Source organism: Hyperoodon ampullatus, assembly GCF_949752795.1.
Source record: "Hyperoodon ampullatus genome assembly, chromosome: X".
Classification (NCBI taxonomy): domain Eukaryota; kingdom Metazoa; phylum Chordata; class Mammalia; order Artiodactyla; family Ziphiidae; genus Hyperoodon; species Hyperoodon ampullatus.
The window spans coordinates 114,900,615-114,918,232 of NC_136913.1; the positions used below are offsets into that span (position 1 = coordinate 114,900,615).

Genomic DNA, 17,618 nt, shown 5'->3' on the forward strand with positions numbered 1-17,618 from the left:
CCAGATTCAAGAAGACAGGGTATAGAAATCGGCTGTGGAACAAGTTCACAAAATAAATTCTATTCGAAGCCCAGGCATGGCATTGTGAAAGGCAACCTTCATGACGTTTTGGCAAATAGAGAAGTCTATAGTTGATGCTTATATTGCATAATGACATTCCAAGGGAAGGAAAAGGTATATTTTCATGAGAAATTAAGGGGAAGACAGGGAGGAAAGGAGGTTTATATTTTATTTCTTAGAGAACACAACTAAAGATTAGAAATAATGACATTTGTGTCTAATATCACCATAGTTGGAGTCACAATTATGAGTGGGAAGTTCAAGAGAGACTATCAAGAATGGGTCCTAGGAAAGACCCAGGTAATAGGGAGTAGGGAGTCCACTGTGGCCTAGAAAAGCACGTCTGATGAATCACAAGTTTCTCAAGATTGAGAACGTGTTCCCAGAACATGGAGCAAAAGTGCTAGACAGGGCTTCCCTGGTGGCGCAGTGGTTGAGAGTCCGCCTGCCGATGCAGGGGACACGGGTTCGTGCCCCGATCCGGGAAGATCCCACATGCCGCGGAGAGGCTGGGCCCGTGAGCCATGGCCGCTGAGCCTGCGCGTCCGGAGCCTGTGCTCCGCAACGGGAGAGGCCACAACAGTGAGAGGCCCGCGTACCGCAAAAAAAAAAAAAAAAAAAAAAAAAGTGCTAGACAGAGGTAAGGAGAAATACAAATGTTACGGATGATTGGTCCAGGAGATCCAGTATCTATCTAATAAAAGATTCAAAAAGATAGAAGAAAGAAAAATTTAAAAAGAAAACTCTGGGCCCATGGTTTTGAACCTACAATTCTATACCAAGTATCAATCAAGTGTGAGGTCCAAATAAAAATATTTTCAAATAATTAACAGCTCAGAAACTCTGCCTTGCACATACCTTTCTTAGGAATTTACTTAATGATTTACCCCACAAAATAAGGTAATTATAAAAAAATAAAGAGTGCTTTTAACAACTTTGACAATGTAAAAAGCAAAGGTATGCTTGACAGAGTGCAGGATGTAAAAGGGAAAGAAATGAAGGGAAGGACAGAAATGCAAAATAAATGTCCTTGTCAAGCATGGACTCTTGATGCAAAAAGAGATGAATGTTAAAGTATAGTGGCTAAAATTGCAGAGGTAACTAGTAGAGAAATAGTGATGTAAATTTGGGGGAAAGAGACTAAAGACGAGAGTGGGGTAAGTGAGCCATAAGAGCAGAATACAATATGCAATCTCCTAAGATAAAATTTTAAGCAATGGGTATTAACATAGTATATGTAGACAGGGAAATAGCCGAAACTAAAAACAGATATTAGGGAGGGGGTAGAGAAACATGGGAGAGAAGGCTCTTGATCTTCATTATAAATGCATCCATGTTTAAAAGCATTTTTATTTTTTACTTCAAAATGTTTTAAATTTAAATTAAAGGGAGTAAGGTCAACCTATATAGTATCTGTCCTCTTCTCCAGCACGCTGGCATATTCTAGGCCTAGCCAGCCTCTCCCTCTTTACTCCTAAGGATTTCAGGGAACCTGTTCCTTCATCACACCCTCTAGCCCCATGTGTCTGCACTTTCTCGCGGCTCTTTCAGACATGATCTTGCCAGCACGAGTGTCTTTGTTGGCCTTCTAATAAAATTATTTCCCCTATAGCATTTAATTACTCTAATTTTCCAGTTGATCTGATGTGTTTAATGTGAGTTATATAAATTTCTCATATGAAAGATAAAACATGGATGGTCTGATTTATCTTCCAGACATATTAAAACCAGCTAATTTTCTCTTCTCAGAAAATTGTGAGTGTTTGGGTGGCATCTGATTATTATTGGCTGACATATTTAAGCTCCAGGGTGAGTATAAAGATATTTTCAATTTAACAGGTTTAATATGTCATTATTTGAAGTTGATGAATTCCTACTTGTTAGGAGAAAATCTCCCAGAATTAGTGAACTTATTTGGACATCCTGATACAAGCTTGAAGTCTCAGTTATACAAACACTGTTATAAAATTAAATCATATTGGATAAAAAATAAAACAAACACATGCCCGACATGAGCAAATGAATATTTGAAGGCTGAATAAATAGAGACACAAGCAGCCTAGGGACAAGTTTACCAGAAGCTTTAGAAATGCTTTCAGTAGAACCTATAATAACATAAACATTTTAAATATAATTTACTTGGAAAGGTTTGTGTGAAACTCCACTCTTCCTCACACTGACCTCCTGCAGTCCAATAACAGTAACTCAACCCATTAAGTACTTGGTTGAAAAGGATTCAATTCTTAAAAAGTTTAAAAGCAACCCATCAATAAAGTAAAAAAACCATGCAATAGCCCAAAGTGATTAATGAAATGAGCATTCATTATTATATAGAGGCCACATATAGAAGCAGACTCAGTGCTGCAGTTCCCTCACACCAATGAGACACAGTTTCTTTGCCTAAGTGTCTGGGTTTCAAATGACCTAACAGGAGCCTCTGTTCCCTTTGTTTCTTGCTTTTGCCTGGTTCTGGTCACTGTCCTGCCTTAGTGGATGCTTGCACTGTGCATTCCTATCTGTACCTAGAACAAGGCTGAGTAAATAACACACTATAAGGGACTTCAGGGATCCTCACATTAAAACACTCTAATCTTATATTACACAGGAAACTTAGAGTTGGGGAGGTAAAAGAATGGCCCCAAGGTCACGTGGCTGGTGAGTACATGGTAGGCAATCAAATACCTTATGACCAAATAAAGAAATAATTGCTTAAATTACATTAAGAGGAATTCTTAGCCTGGGTAATATGTTGAACTCCTGAGGTTAGTCCCTAAACTCCTAAAAAGTTTTTAAAGTCTGTGGATATGTGCAAAAGTATTTTTTTTTCCCAAGGAGACGATATACGATGTCAACAGGTTATCAAATCGATCTGTGACCCCCAAAAAAGTTAAGAACCAATAAAATGCATCTTTACAAATAGAACTCTTGGCCTTACAGATGCGTATAGGCTGCCATATGGCCACCCTGCTGTGTACACGCATGTGTGTGGAAGAGCAATCCCCACTAATAGGCACTCACTGCTTCAGCTCTCCGCGCAGCCACTTCAAACACAAACGTTAACACGTGAAGGACCTCTGTGAAGTTGTGGTCGACTTTTGTCCTTCGATAAAACAAGGCTGAGCTGTGACAGCGTTCTGTAAATGCACGTGAAGAAAAATTTATTACAACTTAAAGCGATAGCATCATGAAGTTGAACATAATACTCTATTATAAACTTCAAATTGTGTGACAAATGACAAATGGCTACCATAAACAGGAAGGTAAACTGTGCCCTTTGGCAAGAAGAATTTTGGTCCATATCAGCTCTAAGGAAAAAAAAATTCAAAACCCTTTAAATGTCATTTGCAGATGGTGTCTATCTGATCTACTACCAATTTAGCCTGTCATGGAATCACATATACATGAGCTGCACGAGACCTTTTAGGTCATCTGGGCTAACCTCCCACCCTCTTCAGGAGACCCTTTCATAGTATTCTTGACAGCCTGTGAACACAGACTGGCCTGAATTAGAAAATCAGTCCGAACAACAGACAGCCAAATTGGTCACATGACTGTTTTCACACCACCTTATAAAATGATTTTGAATATATTTTTCTGAAAAAAGTACTACAAGCATTTATTACATTGTTGATTTGCATAGAGTTCTTTCAAAACTAGGATGAATAATTCAAATGAAAAGACTGTGAAAGAAATTGCAATTAAGGGAGGGTGATATTTTACTGCAAGCAGTATGGTAATCAGTGTACAACAACATTCAAACTAATTGTAGGTTTTAGTGGGAAAGCTGAGATTGGAAACTATTTCTAAATAGCAAACTGGTAGTCTATCCACAGAGTTAACACTGGCTTTGTAATTCACTCTCATTGCTCATTTCAACACATAAGCTAAACAGTGAGTTATTAAATGTCCCCAATCTATTCTATTAGTAAAATAGAATTCAATACTTGTTTGCTGAGTTAATGAAGGAAGGAATGATGGTTGTCTAAACCTGCTTCATGGGATCTAAAGAAATAAATAATATACTTTTCTCCAAGGGCATCTAACGGTTCTATTCATTTCCTATCTTGCCCAATGATTTCCCCACCTTCACAGAAAACATGTGCCTTTTGTCTATGCCTTACAGTAACTCTTCTGGGTGCTGATTTAAAGCATTAGATCCATATCCAGACCTCAGTCATATCACTTACTACTTTCTAAGTTCTAATAACATGCTTATAAAGAAATTAGAAATATGTAATTATAAAGCATGCATGCTAAGGAGCTCCTGGAAGGCTAAACTCCTATGGGACTCAACTATGTACACTACATCACTACCCCCTTTCCACCCTTAGTATTTCAACTCTAACCCTAACCTAACTCTGGATACAAACTTATAAGAAGCCATTTTACAACTCTGGATTCTAGAATGATGGCAAAGACGTTCTTTCTTTCTTTCTTTCTTTTTTTTTTTTTGGCCACGCCAAGCGGCATGCGGGCGGGTTCTTAGTTCCCCGACCAGGGATAGAACCTGTGCCCCCTGCAGTGGAAGCACAGAGTCTTAACCACTGGACCACCAGGAAAGTCCCACAAAGACTTTCTAATGGCAGTCCTTATCAGTTGGTCTAAGTAATGAAAAATTAACCACCTAATTACATGACATTTCTTCCTAAACACTGATGCAATTATAAAACAAGAGTGTGGCCAGAGAATGGTGACACAGATCCTTGACCAAGGCTTCTCTCAGGCCTTGTGACTGTGGATAAATCATTTAAGGTCACTGTGGTTCCCCATTCTTCGATCTGAAAAAGGGGCTAATTTGCTGCCTTTGTTTAACTGTCAACTTCCAGGAAATGTGAGCTCTGAGTTCTCCAGAGAGGAAAGGTACACAATGGAATGAAAATAACAATACAAAGCAGGAGAAAAGATTGCAGTGTCAGCTCAATCACAATCTATGTGGTCATTATCTCACTACATTGACATTTCTTCACTTATCCAGTGGACAGTGATGTCCAAGGGCCCAGCTGTCTATGACAGTTTGAGACTGTGGACCAAGTACTAGGGAAGAATATTGAGAATGTGGCCTAACTGATCTTATCAGGAATTCAATATGAATAAGAACATAAATGGTTCTGTGCATTAATTTCCCAGTATTAAAACACACACACACACACACACACACACACACACTCACACGGATCTCCTAGAAAACCTCTGAGAAGATTGGATGAAGTAGCTGGCTATCAGCGCAGAAACTAGAGACGGTCATGAGACGCTAAGGCTGCTACTGCAGCCACCAAGAATTTGTATGGAAACACAAAAGACCCCCAATAGCCAAAGCAATCTTGAGAAAGAAAAACGGAGCTCGAGGAGCCAGGCTCCCTGGCTTGAGACTCTACTACAAAGCTACAGTAATCAAGACAATACGGTACTGGCACAAAAAGAGACATATAGATCAATGGAACGGGATAGAAAGCCCAGAGATAAACCCATGTACATATGGTCACCTTATCTTTGATAAAGCAGGCAAGCATATACAATGGAGAAAAGACAGCTTCTTCAGTAAGTGGTGCTGGGAACACTGGACAGCTACGTGTAAAAGAATGAAATTAGAACACTCCCTAACATCATACACAAAAATAAACTCAGAATGGATTAAAGACCTAAATGTAAGGCCAGACAACATAAAACTCTTAGAGGAAAACATAGGAAGAACACTCTAAGACATACATCAGAGCAAGATCCTTTTTGACCCACCTCCTAGAGAAATGGAAATAAAAACAAAAATAAACAAATGGGACCTCATGAAACTTAAAAGCTTTTGCACAACAAAGGAAACCATAAACAGGACCAAAAGACAACCCTCAGAATGGGAAAAAAATATTTGCAAATGAAGCAACTGACAAAGGATGAATCTCCAAAACATAAAAGCAGCTCATGCAGCTCAATATCAAATAAAACAAACAACTCAATCCAAAAATGGGCAGAAGACCTAAATAGACATTTCTCCAAAGAAGATATACAGATTGCCAACAAACACATGAAAGAATGCTCAACATCATTAATAATTAGAGAAATGCACATCAAAACTACAATGAGCTATCACCTCACACCGGTCAGAATGGCCATCATCAAAAAATCTAGAAACAATAAATGCTGGAGAGGGTGTGGAGAAAAGGGAACATTCTTGCACTTTTGGTGGGAATGTAAATTGATACAGCCACTATAGAGAACAGTATGGAGGTTCCTTGAAAAACTACAAATAGAACTACCATATGACCCAGCAATCCCACTACTGGGCATATACCCTGAGAAAACCATAATTCAAAAAGAGTCATGTACTACAATGTTCATTGCAGCTCTATTTACAATAACCCGGATATAGAAGCAACCTAAGGGTCCATCGACAGATGAATGGATAAAGAAGGTGTGGCACATACATACAATGGAATATTCCTCAGCCATAAAAAGAAATGAAATTGAGTTATCTGTAGTGAGGTGGATGGACCTAGAGTCTGTCATACAGAGTGAAGTAAGTCAGAAAAGAAAGACAAATACCGTATGCTAACACATATATATGTAATATAAGAAAAAACAATGTCATGAAGAACCTAGGGGTAGGACAGCAACAAAGACACAGACCTACTAGAGAATGGACTTGAGGACACGGGGAGGGGAAAGGGTAAGATGGGACAAAGTGAGAGAGTGGCATGGACATATACACACTACCAAATGTAAAATCGATAGCTAGTGGGAAGCAGCCACATAGCACAGGGAGATCAGCTCTGTGCTTTGTGACCACTTAGAGGGGTGGGATAGGGAGGGTGGGAGGGAGACGCAAGAGGGAGGGGATATGGGATATATGTATACGTATAGCTGATTCACTTTGTTATACAGCAGAAAGTAACACACCATTGTAAAGCAATTATACTCCAATAAAGATGTTAAAAAAAATTGGCTGCAAAACACCACCTACAGTATGATCCCATTTTTGTAGAAAAATAATAATACTTATCCATGTTTAAGACAAATGACTGGAAAGTGAACTCTCAACCATGGTTATCTCTAGAAGGTGGGATGAAGATTATTTTCATCTCACGTTCCTTTCTTAATTTTATAAATTTTAAATATGTACATTAAGAAAGAAGATACCTGTGTTGGTGGTAAAAAATTTTTTAAAGAAATTCAATATACAGCAGCAACTAGCACAACACTGTAAAGCAATTATACTCCAATAAAGATGTTAAATAAATAAATAAATAAAAATAAAAAATAGGCCATAGATGGCATACATATCTAAATGAAGTGTTTACAGCAGTTGTTGCATCTCAAACTGAGATTGCCTTCAAGGATACTAAAATTTAAAGTCTCATCTACAGTGATATCTTTGCCCACTAGAAATCATCTTTAGCCATTACTTTGATTAGTTGAATCAAACCACAAGGCAGAAGGTGGGAAGACACATGAAAGTTTAAAAAATCAAGTGACAACAGTGCTAGACATTTCTTTTGAATGCCTATATTCTGAAACTACAACGTGTAGGAAAAAGTGGTATTTACAGTAAGTCACAGTTTTGCCTTCTGATACATGCATCACCTTCTATATTTGCTGGCTACATCTCAGACCATAGAAATAAAACTCCCGGATCTGTGATACCCCTTAGGTTACTTTCCAGTCGGGGAGATGCTGAAGCACAGGGAGTAATGGGAAGGGGGAAGGGGGAAGGGGGAAGGGGGCAGGAGACACCCCTGAACACACAATGCCCATGACACCTTTCACACCAGAAGCCCTTGTCCTTCTGTCTGCTTTATCCTCATCCTCAGGAGCAGCTCTACACAGTGCTGCTGTTAACAGCCCCCTGGGCTGGGCTGTAGACCCCTGAAGGTAAGAGACCATTTCTTATTTGTCATTCCCCCTTCTCCTGATTCCCTTTCTGAGGATTTATCCTCTGTAATTCTTCTCCCTCTAGAAAGACAGACAAAAAGTGGCCAAAGAACCCCATCTTAAATCCTTTTAGCGCTCTCGTGATTTTTTGAGCAGTTTTCAGCACCAGTTTTTCTATAATTGCAAAATCACATGTGTCACTTCTGGATAAATATGGTGAGCAGGAAATGGAATGGTGGTAGGTTGGGAGAAGTACTATTTTGATGAGTAAACCTCATGGAATTATTTTATTCTTTAAATGTCGTACTGGTATAAGTTTGATACAAATTTCTAAAAAACACAAACTTCTATTTCATGACTGGTTTGTGCACCCAGTTTCTGCACGGACAGTTTGCAGGAAATGCATGTCAGCCCCATAGTTGGACAGTCAGTGACCAATGGACAGTCTTTTCTGGATCACTTTTGACTCATTAGAATTCCATGAAAAATATGAATTCCCACAAATGCCTACATATGATGAGTAGAGTTTCTCATGAAATGAGACAGTAGGTTCATTGTACTGTTAAGAGAACCTCTCATTTTAATGAAATTATCATATATCTCTTGATTCTGCTGAGAAATTACAAAACAAAATAAAAGGAAGGGAGGAAAAAAAGCTTTCAGGATAAGGATAATACCTATGTCATTAAGATGCACCAAGTTACCTTCCATTCTGGGTATGAATCCAGCCAAACCACCCACAAGCAACATTTGGAAATTACACAAAATTGATTCCCAGATGCAAGCAAAAGTTCAAGGTGAGGGGGCGGGGCGAGGAGCAGACTCGGGTGGAAAAGAAGTCTAGAATACCAATAAACCTCAGCTTTGTGAAAGCATATTTTTATGGAATTTCATAAACATCCCCCTGTGGTCCCTTGACATTTCCAACCTAACTACATGCACACATGGAGAAAATAGGTTTATAGGGTAGCCACAAATGAGAGATGCTGAAATAGGTATCTGGAAAGTGTTTTTTGCTTAAATGAGGAATCAAAATTCCCACTGGGTTCAAGTACCCAAATGACCTACACTTACACTAACTACATGTGTGGGAGTGACTGTTTTGGTCAAAAGTCCAAGGGAACAGATGGGTTTTGGGGTCTCCTGATGGCTGGGTGCCAGCCATGGCTTTAACTGATAAGGAGCAGTTTCTTTGCATAGATATTTAAATTAAACAAGTGCCTCTCACAGCCAAGGCTTCTAACTCTTTCTAATTAACACTCATGCAAGCTGTGAAAACCTTTACCTGCAGCCATTTTGCTTATTTTGTGAATCAAAATTATATATATATATATATATTTTTTTTTTTTTTTTTTTTTTTTTTTTTTTTTTTTGCGGTATGCGGGCCTCTCACTGTTGTGGCCTCTCCCATTGCGGAGCACAGGCTCCGGACGTGCAGGCTCAGCAGCCATGGCTCACGGGCCCAGCCGCTCCGCGGCATGTGGGATCTTCCCGGAGCGGGACACGAACCCACGTCCCCTGCATCAGCAGGCGGACTCTCAGCCACTGCGCCACCAGGGAAGCCCAAAATGATATATTATTAAAAATGCTTCTCTTCTGTGACTCTCATATGTCCTCACCTCCACAAGCGTCCTGGGAGAGGAAGGCCTTTTTCAGTTAAGGCGGAAACAGTGAAACTGGATCTGTTGAGAAGAGATCAAATTTGGAAAAGTTACTCCCTGACCAGCAAGCTACTCATGTACCTTTGTGCACTATGAACAATCATTCTTCTCTCTTTACTCTCTTGCTAGCATGTTTCTAGCTGGTATCTCTTGCCCTGCTTCCTCTAGGGAAATCTGTCCCTAGACCTTAAACGCTGCATCATCAGCTAGAGAAAGAGCCAAGCAAGGAGAGCAGAACCTCCACTCTTGACTCTGGAAGAAGAACTCTAGCAGAAGCTCACAGGTCTGCTCTTTGGGCATCTAGCAGTTACGAGGCTCTCCTGAGGCCCTTGTGGCTATCTAGAGTCCTAATGCAGTATTCTACTAGAGTTACCTGCAGATTCTGCCTGATCCAGCCACAGTGCGGCAACCTCATCAGCTCCTTCTAGACTTTGGACAGAATTTCTTAAAGTGTATGTCTACACACAGACAGACAGCAATGTCTCTTATCCCTTTTGACATCTCACCTAGACCTAAGGTCCTTCACTAGGAGGCAGTTTACTCCTAGAATCAATTCCAGACACTTGGAATGCAAATATGAACAGGACAGAGAAAGTCTCTCTCTCACTTGTGTTTTTATTCTCATGGGCCAGACCTATAATTAGTCTCCATCAAGATATACAAATGACCTGCAACTCTTCCTATAAGGATCATGATCTTCTCACCATTCCTACAAATGTTATTATTGAAGTCAGACAGGCAATAAATCCTGCATTAGCCATGCAACTTTTTAAATGCCACGTGGGATCTTTCGTTGCGCAGCATGGGCTCCTCTCTAGTTGTGGCGCATAGGCTCCAGAGCGCATAGGCTCTCTAGCTGTGGCACATGGGCTTGGTTGCCCCGCGGCATGTGGGATCTTAGTTCTCTGACCAGGGATGGAACTGGCATCCCTTGCATTGCAAGATGGATTATTAACCTCTGGACCACCAGGGAAGTCCCATAAGTGGTTTTGGGTAAATCTTTGTCTAAATACTTCTAGCCTCAGTTTTTCACTTAATGAGAAATAACAATGATCCTTGCCATCCAGGGCCTTAAAGCAATTTAACCAATTACAGGGAAAAATCAAAGGTCTTGAAATGTCAATGTGCTATGTAATAGCTAGACACTTTAGTTTCTAATCAAAAAAAAATGTGGATGTTTGGACCTTGGGTGGGTAATCTTTAGAAGTTCTTTTGAGACTTAAGGTTAAAAGTCTCCTTGAGAACATCTTAGGATAGTGCATATTTATATTTAGCATTTTCCCCCATCTTTCACATTGTCAATGTTTTTACCTACTCTTAAATGAACTAATCACAGATCAGAAGTGACTTGTTACAGGCAAGGAAATGGAGGAGAACTTTCTAGGACTGCCAGGCACCCTCCAGCCAGCATAGCTTGACAAATCCTAGAATCCCACTGGGTGCTGAGCCATGTCAGCCTCTGTATAAGGTGTCCAATTTAGCAGAGACAGAACCTGGGCTCAGAACAAGGAAAATTCTGAGTCCCTGGGCTACCTCTTGCTTCATAGCAAGATCGCAGAGGTGTGGTTTCCAAAGAGAAGCCAGTGTAACCTATGAGGAATTTGCTGTACCTGAGAGAGGAAAGAAAATAATTAAAGGAAGGGGAAAGGGAGGGTGCTAAACCAAGCAATACATGCATTCAGGAAATTGGGGAGTGGGGGGCTAATTCCTTGGGTATCTCCTGTGTCCTGGGTGCATTACAAAGATTATCACATTTAATTCTCACAACATTCCTGATAGCAAAGTATGATTCCTGTTTTGCAGATAAGGAAACTGAGACTCAAAAAGTTAGTTAGGAATTAAGGATAGACAGTTACTGGTGGAATCAGGTTGGAACTGTGATCTGACTGACTCCAAAGCAACCCAAGTGGCAAGTTATAAAGCACCACGCATTAGAGCTACATCATGCAGGCATTTACTCTACAGAAGATTATAGTAAGTGCAACTCATAAGACTTACTGTTACATGGATGCAGGGGAAGACCACATTCCAAAACGTAGGCCAGAGTGAGCAACAACCCCAAACATATAAACTGTGGTGAGAAGATGTCCCACGCTGAGATTTGGTATTCCCGGATTCTGAAAGCTTCAATCCCAAATTAATAGGAAATGTCATCACTCATCAGAAAGGAATCCTGACCCAGTTACTACATACCTTGCCAGAAAATTGACAGTTAGCAAAGGTGAAATCAAGTTCACACACAGGACCTCTACATGTTTTAAAGAAACATATCAGATAGCAATTTGGGTGAAAGAGCACCAAATGGGGAATTCTTACCAATCAATTCTTGTGGTTTGGACGCTTGTATTGACAGAGACTACGACTAGGACAGGGACAAGAGAGAGCATTTATTATACAGGAGCATTAAATGTAACCCAATCAACGTTAGCACTCACCCAAACCCATTCATCCCACTGTGTAATAGAACAGGAAACAACAGGGGTCAGGGAGGCTTAAGCATGCAAATCTCAAACCTTGCCCCCAGCTTCCAATACCTGAATTCACTGAAAATTTTTAACAGTGGCACAAAGTTTTGAAATAATATGTTAGAAGCCAGCTGAGCTACCAGACTTGCCTTAGAGTGAAAATGAACTGAGTGTCTCTCAGACTCAGAGACTGGAGGCTTTATGTGTATTAAATATGGTATGTGGTCCCAGCAATGTCTGCAGATCATAAAAATGGCCAACAATGTATGGAGCGGTAAAGATTTGGAGGAGTATGACCTACATATTAATTTAATTCCTGGCCTATGCCTTCAGGACCCCTACCAAATAAATGCCACAGGGAGGCATGTGGGATGCCTGTAGGCTGGCAGATTACCATTCCCTGCTTCCCACTTGGTCCATGAATCTCATCTCTCCCTCTTTTCCACAGACAGAGCTGAGCTCTAAAATTACATTCAGATCCACATTCTCATACCAGTTGAAACAAAGGAATCTAAGCAGCACCCCGAACTCCTTTGACTCCCGAAGTTTGTTTTCTACAATCTAGTGCATTCTACCCTTCTGCTGTTTGCTACTGGCTTTCCAAAAAGAATAAAAAGAAAGATCAAAACTTTGGTGTTAAAAAGGCAAAGTGAGGTTTCTTTGAAATCAGAACAGTCTGATTATGCCAATGTCTCTGTAACAGTGGCATGCACAGTGTACAGAGGAATACAAATAAGTGTGAGGGGAAAGATTCTCCTGCTTAATTAAAGAAACTGGTTGTACAAACAGGATCTCCACCATAGAGCTAGTCGCTGCTGGTAGTTCCCATTTCTAGAGACCCAGGGAAGGGGTTCAACCGTGTTTAATGAAACAGGAGACAGCCGAGTTGCCCTCTGCCCGACACCCCTCACCTCACACTACAACACTACACAGAGATGCACAGGATAAACCAATGACAAAGTAACTCAAACCAGACTCTGTGATTGGTCCAAGCAGTGAATTCAAACCATCCTTCAACTGCCCTTTTCAGCTTTGCATCGCATTGCCTCCTTCTACAAAGTTCTTTCCCGCCATTTCTGCTTTTGGAGTCAAACTAAGGCTACCAGATCAGATGAGACTGCTGCCTCAGCGGTTTGACTACCCCTTCCAAATGAACCATAGTTCATCCTGCTTTAATCAACCACCACAGGGAAAGTAGGAAATATTAGGCTAAAAGGCAATGTCCCTTAACTTCTATGAAAGGGAGTCTCGAACAAATCTGTTTATTCTATTCAATACCATAGCTAAAGACTCAGGCAGGATTATGGATAATAAACCTTTGAAATGGGAGGCTGAGCTGTTCACCAGATTCCACAACAACATTTCATGGGGTATTGGTGTAAGTCACCAGTAACACAGTAAGTTAGAAAATCACAGACATCAAAAAGCAGCTAGTATCATTTAGGGTACTTTTATGAATAACCCCAACCATTACATAACATTGCTACTGTCTGAAATGGAGAATTGTTTCAAGAGAATTATTTCAAACTATTACTTCAAGGCAGTAACAATAAAAGAAATCTGACAGTTGCTAATATTGGCTTTTGTGGACGTGGTCTCTGGAAAATATCCTCCCCTCTAAAAATCCTATGAGCAAAATGGACGCAATGAAGATGCCTTCAAGCCTGACCTGTGGACCTAAATACCACAGTTTAAAATGTTTCAAGGTTTAGGTCTTGAAACGGTAGTATTTGTGAGGCTAGATAACGTCCCAATGCCTAAAACCTCGGTACCTCATAGAAACAAAGGCAGTAGAGGCAGCTTTCGATCCTACCAGCAGTCTATCTTTCTGATTTCTAAACATAATACAGGAAGAGACTATTTGGAGATGACTACTGATCCAGCAATAAAGTCACTGAGATACTGAACAATGTACATGCGTCAAGTAGAAATCAAGAACAAGCCAGACAAATTCAATACCAGCACCATTTTACCTCAGAGCGAGAACCGGGTTCCTCTCACTGAGTTCGGTCCTCAGGTTTTTGAGAGAAACAAGGGTCTTCCTTTCATTTAATTCTCACCGTGAAGAGAAGTTAGTCTCGTAATGGAGGCACGGACAACAAGAGGCGACCGTATTTCAGAAGCCTTCTCTAATGGAGGCACGGACGACGACGGGCCACCGCTAGGTATTTCAGAAGCCTTCTCTAATGGAGGCACGGACGACGACGGGCCACCGTTAGGTATTCCAGAAGCCTGAGGGGGCGGGACCTTTAACGTCCTCCGTAACGTCCGACTAAAGGGGCGGGGTCAGCAGCGCCTGACCAAAGGGGCGGGGTCAGCAGCACCTGACCAAAGGGGCGGGGTCAGCAGCGCCTGACTAAAGGGGCGGGATTATAAATTCACAAATATGTGAAAATTAAACAACACACACCTTAACAACCAATGGGCCAAAGGAAAAAAATCACAAGGCAAATTAGAAAATACTTTGAGATGAATGAAAACTAAAATACAACATAACAAAACTTATGTGACACAGGAAAAGCAGTACTTAGCGATAACTTTACAGATGTAAAGGCCTATATTAAAAAAGAAGAAATAGGGGCTTCCCTGGTGGCGCAGTGGTTGAGAGTCTGCCTGCCGATGGAGGGGACACGGGTTCGTGCCCTGGTCTGGGAGGATCCCACGTGCCGCGGAGTGACTAGGCCCGTGAGCCACAACTACCGAGCCTGCGCGTCTGGAGCTTGTGCTCCACAACAGGAGATGCCACGACAGTGAGAGGCCCGCGCACCGTGATGAAGAGTGGCCCCCACTTGCCACAACTAGAGATAGCCCTCGCACAGAAACGAAGACCCAACACAGCAAAAATAAATTAAAGAAAGAAGGCTGTTGTATGTAGAAAACTTAAAAAAAAAAAAAAAGAAATAGTCTTTCCCTCCGAGAAGGCGGCAGAGACTGACTCTGCAGTCATGGCCAAGATTAAGGCTCCAGACCTTCACGGCAAGAAGAAGGAGGAGCTTCTGAAACAGAGGACCTGAAAGTGGAGCTGTCCCAGCTATGCGTGGCTAAAGTAACAGGCAGCGCGGCTTCCAAACTCTCCAAGATCCATGTTGTTCGCAAATCCATCGCCCGTGTACTCACCATCATTAACCAGACTCAGAAAGAGAACCTCAGGAAATTCTATCAAGAATTACAAGCCCCTGGATCTGCGGCCCAAGAAAACACGTGCCATGTGCCGCCAGCTCAACAAACACGAAGAGAACCTGAAGACCAAGAAGCAGCAGCAGAAAGAGTGGCTGTACCCACTCCGGAAGTACGCGGTCAAGGCCTGAGCATCCAGGTGTCAATAAAACAAACAAACTGGGCAATAAATAAATAAATAAAAATAAATAAATAAATAAATAAAAAAGAAGAAATATCTCAAATCAATTACCTAAACTTTCCCCTTAAGGAAATAAAAGAAGAAGAACCAACTAAACTGAAAGCAAGCAGAAGGAAAAATATAATAAAGATTAAAGCAAAAACCAATGAAAGGAAATAGAAAAATAATAGAGACTATCAACAAAGTAAAAAGTTAGTTATTTGAAAGATTAGCAAAACTGACAAACTTTTAGCTAAACTGACCAAGAAAAAAGAATAATAACTACACAAAAATCAACAATGAGAGGACTCTACTACTGACATTACAGAAATAAATGGAATTATAAGGGAATACTATGAAAAATTGTATGCCACCAAATTAGATAATACAGATGAAATGGATAGATTCATAGAAGTACATTGTAAGACATATAATATATGATGTTTTAGAAAGTGTTGATTTTGAATCAGAAAGTTGTGAGTTTGTGCATCAGCTTAACCATATACTGTGAGCTTGGGAAAATTACTTCTCTGGATTTCAGTTTCCTCAGCTATTAAAAATGTATAACACCTACCTTGTGTATCTTTTTAGGATTATAAATCAAATATGTTATATATAACACTATATATATATATATATATAAGGAAACATTATATATTTTATGTATTATAAATATACATATATTTATACTTCAGGAACGAGCAGTTCCTTTTTAGGGCTTCTTGCTGGTTCTCTTTCTCACTTCTATACAACAGAGTGCCCAAGTCTCAGGCCTTGAGACTCTTCTCTAGCTACCCTCATCCATGTATTGATTTCAGAGCTTAAATACTACATAAAAATATATTTGTATATATATGTGTGTATGTATATATGTATAAACATTAGCAGCCTAGCACAATATCTAAGACATAGTAAGTGAAAAATGGTGTTCATTTTTACCTAAATGGTAGTTATTATTAGATAAAAGTATTTGGCTCAAAATAGGTGCCAGAAAATTCCTTCCCACCTTTCCTGGTCTTAGCTTGGCTCCCATGCACTTATAGTTTCCTTCTCTGCTTGTGCTTCTGAATTGCCCTCATTTCTCTCTGGAACATCCTTCACTCATTCCCACTCTCATCTCATCCTTGCAACCTTGGCCTTCCTAATAAAGATGTGGCATCAGGCATGGACCTCTTTGCATCTGCCTTCCGGGCTAATTATTTGACACTGGACACGAATCCTGCTGCATGATCAGCCCTTTGCTGCCCTCACCTGGCCTATTGCAGTGTTTGTTACAGTTGACTAGACCACTGGCCAGTAGAGGCTCAGACGGACCTAGTTCTGACAAGGAGTTCACAGAAAGAATTCCCTGGGGAATTCAGACTAATGCGTCCCTTTCTCTGGGAGATAGGAACGAAGAGGCAATGGCCAGCTCAATGTGATACCACCAAAAGGGAAAATTCAGTGCCTTCACAACAGTCTGTTTCAAAATTGGTCAGGATTACTCATGGCTATGTCAGCATTAGACAGGGAGAAGGCAAAAGTCATGTGGGAACCCCAGGCCTCACATGATTGCCTTTCTGAGCTGAGTTCAGCTCTGGACCTCTAAACACTGGGACCTATCTAAGCCAAAACTATTTCTAAACATCAATGCTCTCTTCCTAGTCTAGCATCACATGCTACTCTAAGGAGGGGGTGGGCGGTGAGAGCACCATCCCGTTTACTGTGTGTTGCATAAGAGGCCAGCTTGGACTTGCCAAGGGAAATTCATTTTCTTGAAGGCAGATAGCCTGAACCATCTCCCACAACAACTCTCAGAAGAGGAAGCACAAATTAGAGTGTGGGTGGGAGACAATGGGTGAAGGGAGTCAAAAAGCAAAAAGAAAAAAACCAAAAAAACACCAACTTTTAATACCGCAAGACTCTCGGCAACCTGGTCCACAGCTTCCTAAGTGGGCAAGCATAAGCCTTTTTCCCACTCATATGTTCATTAAACAAATATTTTATAGTGTGGAAAAAAAAAAAGAAAGGTGGTTGCTTTGGGAAAAAAAATAGACCATCCATTAACTATCTACTTTAAAAAGGTGTATGTGTGTTTGTGCATGTTGAGTGGGGAAGAGGTTAATGGAAAAAGACAATACTGATACCAAAACCAGAAAATTCAGACAAAATAGAAAAATGCAGATATATCCCATCTCTGAATATTGATATAAAACCCTTAAATATTAGCAAAGCAAATAGAATCCATCTTACCAC

At 40.6% G+C, this 17,618-nt stretch overlaps 1 pseudogene across 1 annotated transcript; it reads left to right on the top strand.

The window, feature by feature from the left end:
* Positions 1 to 14,991: 14,991 nt before the first annotated feature.
* LOC307069416 (large ribosomal subunit protein uL29-like) lies at positions 14,992 to 15,354 on the top strand (annotated as a pseudogene). Its single transcript has one exon. The product of its transcript is annotated as a large ribosomal subunit protein uL29-like (transcript).
* The last annotated feature ends 2,264 nt before the right edge of the window (positions 15,355 to 17,618 follow it).